At 42.8% G+C, this 3485-nt stretch overlaps 1 long non-coding RNA gene across 1 annotated transcript; it reads left to right on the top strand.

Annotated features, from left to right (window-relative positions):
- The first annotated feature begins 459 nt into the window (after positions 1-459).
- On the top strand, positions 460-2094 carry LOC123452602. Its single transcript, XR_006632624.1, has 2 exons — positions 460-682; positions 764-2094. It is a non-coding gene; the product is annotated as an uncharacterized LOC123452602 (long non-coding RNA).
- Positions 2095-3485: the final 1391 nt, after the last annotated feature.

The raw sequence follows: 3485 nt of genomic DNA, 5'->3' as shown, positions 1-3485 counted from the left end.
AAGGAAGTTGTGAGCTCGTCCTTTGTGCGTGTCATGTAGAACGGGCATAGCCACCGAATGAGATGGTGCACCGACCCGGTTAATCTTATGGTCCAAGGGGGATGGCTGAATCATGGCGGATGGATTCAGGATGTGAGCTCTGGGATGGAGGTGATTCTAGAGCAGCCATGGAGCCGGGGACGACCGGACGAGGGACGCGTGGGAAGTGTTTGGGGCTGGTGCGATTATTATGGGAGTGATTATGGGTGAATACATAGCAAGGAAGTCACGCAGATATATATGGAAACACGTCTATCAGATTTGGAATCAATTTCAGCCATGAGATAAAAACTGCATCTACGTTCCTTGACCAGTCTGAAGATTTGTTCCTATCAGACATCTGTTAAGAAGCATTTGCCGTCAACCAGCAGCCAGGTGGACGGGCCGGTCGTTACCTGCACTTTTGCATAAAACCCCCTATCGTCTATTTCACCCACAGTCCCTCACCTGCCCTTATCCATTCGAACAAAATCTGTCGGCTTGCATCTGGTTGGTTCCTCCACTTCTTTGTGCCCTAGCCGTGGCTCCCAGCTCCCCGTCGTCGTCAAGCTCGTCGCCGCCGCCATCAAGCTCGCCGCTCGCCATGGTCTCCTGGAACAATCTGCCAAGCTCCTCCTCGGACGGCGATTCGGTCACTAGTCCGGTAAGTGCTCTAAATCGGGCAGCTAGGGTTAGGTTCATATGGGGAATTTTTACTGAACTGCACTTCCATCGTTTCTTTTAGGCACCTACCACCATTCTGTCTCTGAATGAAGTGGCCTTGCATCAGAACTTGATGCTAGATGTGACCACCTAGCAGTGTGTGAGAAGTGGGTGGCTTTTGAATCAGTGGATAGTGGCAGGAGGTTCCTAGGTTGTGGATGCCCATGATTCAGTTATGCCCATGCTCATGAGTCAGTTTCAAAAGGTTAATTTTGCGAAGCTCATGCTCATGGTTTTGTGCTCATGGTCATGGTCATGCTGAAATCTGAATGTATGTAGTTCATGAATGCTCCTAGATCAGTGATGGATGTAAAGTGAATGTTTTAGTGAACTTTGTTGACAATTAACATATTTTGCAGTTAATAGTTAGCACTGAACTGAATGTTTTCTTTGTTGAGAGTTAACTGAATTTTTCAGTGAACTAAATATTAGCACTGGACTCTGAATTTTACACTGAACTAAATGTTAACAGTGAAATGTGAAATTTTGACTGAACTAAAAGTGAAAAGTGAACTAAATCTTAGCATTGAACTAAAATTTGTGCACTTCAACTTTTTTGCACAGTTTTGCCTTAACTCTCTACTACCTTATGTTTAAATTGTGAGGAAGGGTCAAAATGCAGCTATGTGTAATGGGTTGATCATGAGTGGCCTCCTCAACTGAAGATGGCTTTAGGTAGCATCTGGGACATGTATGAAGATGAGAAGAAGCTGAGACTCATGCAAAATGTTGTTAATGCTAAAGAAAACTTGTCGATCCTGAAAGAGAAGGAAAATATGGAAGAAGATGTGAGGTTTTTCAAGGTTGATTTTTCTAAGATGGTTGCTCACATGGAGTGGGCATTGGAACAACTAGGAAGCACATAGATTGCACTCACTAACCTAAAGGAAGAGCTAGAGAAGAAGAAGATTTGTGATAAGTCTACCACAAACATCCATCAGGTGGTTAGGGACAAGAAAAAGGAAGAGAGTGACTTGATGAAGCAAGAGAGGGACCATATGAAGTAGAATAGGGACAAATTCATGAAACATAGGGGTAAATTGGTGCAAGAGAGGGATAATTTGGTGTTAGAGAGGGATCCGTTAAAGCAAGAGAAGAAGAAATTAGAGTACATGGTTGGTGATCTCTTCAAACATAAAGAGGGCACCAAGGGCAAGATAAGAAGATGAAGGAGATCCTTGATGAATTAGATTGATGCATTTGTGTTGTATTGCTCACATAATTTGTAGTAGCTTTAATTTAATGAACTTGAGTTGATTTTAGTAATTTGTGTACTTGATTATGTGTGAACTTGAAGGTCTTTGATCATATTTGTGTGCTGAAGTATGTGTGAAGTTTAAGTGATTTGAGTTATTTGTGTCACAAATATTTATGTGTGTTTTTTATTTCAATTCAAGTGTTGTCATTTTTAACTGAATTTGTGTGAGAGATGTTTTTAGTGTTATATGTAACCCGAGTTTATAACTGAATTCGTTTAGCTGAGATGGTTAACTGAATTTGTTTAACTTCGAACGTTATATTGAGATTTGTAGAGCTGAGTTGGTTTAGTGAATTTTTAACTGAATTCTAGAAGTGACATTGTTTAACTGAGATTGTTCAATTTACTTTGTTTTAGTTAACTGAATGCATATGCTATATGTGGTCCAATCATGCATGCTACATATGGGCTATTTTGGGCAAGTAGTAGGCATGGTCACATGCTGCAACACAATAGCAAAACAAAGCTCCACAACAGCAGTTCAAATGCTCAACAACAGCAAAGCAAGGTACACTACATGAAAGTAATTGCAGCACAAGGCAGCATACCCTAGAATTTCACATGATAGCATAGTAGATAACTTGGAGCTAACAAGTTCAGTTGACCAAGCATAGAACTTACAAATAACTTAGGTGCTTATAGCAACACACTTTAACAAATAACTTCAGTTCTTTAGTTCTGCTAACATATAGATAACTTAGATGCTAAAATCTATAACTAATCATCATACGTAACTGCTAACTTCTTCAGTTCTTCAGGCGCTTGAGACGCTCTAAGCGGCGCACCTCCCCTGCAGCAGTCTTTTGAACGACTTTATTCTTATTATTCTTGGCATCCACCACAACATGCTCCTCCTAAACCTCCATTTTGACGATGTCGGGCATGTCGGGCAGTGCCTCCACATCAATTGGGAGGTCTTTGTCTCCCTCTGCATCGACGACGGGCGCAAACATGTGCACCTCCTGCTCGTCGTTGAAGATCACAGTGACCTCGTACTCCTCCTCACTCGACGACTCGCCTTCTGGAAGGTAGCCAAGGTCTTTGTCAGATAGGTACTCAGAGTAGGAGGACAAATCATCCGAACAGTCATTGGGGTGGAGTGTCTCCGGCTGGAATATATCCTACTCCCTCTGTTCCTAAATATAAGTCTTTAAAGAGGTTTCATTAGTGGACTACATACGGATGTATATAGACATACTTTAGAGTGTAGATTCATTCATTTTGCTCCGTATGTAGACTCGTAGTGAAATATCTTAAAAGACTTATATTTAGGAACGGAGGGAGTAGTAGGCGATGTCGACATGCGCGGGAACGACGAGGATGTCGTCCTGGGCGCGCTCCGCCCTGGATTGGATGTGGTTTGGGTTCGGCTACGGCATGGCGACAGAATGGTACATCCACTAACGGGCCCGCATGTGGGAATCGTACGACTGCGTCTCCCCCATTGCGAACTGTGGGATTGCCGCGGGAGTAAGGTCGTGACCTT

This window comes from Hordeum vulgare, chromosome 5H (genome assembly GCF_904849725.1).
Source record: "Hordeum vulgare subsp. vulgare chromosome 5H, MorexV3_pseudomolecules_assembly, whole genome shotgun sequence".
Taxonomy (NCBI): domain Eukaryota; kingdom Viridiplantae; phylum Streptophyta; class Magnoliopsida; order Poales; family Poaceae; genus Hordeum; species Hordeum vulgare.
This window is presented reverse-complemented; position numbering and strand designations above follow the sequence as displayed.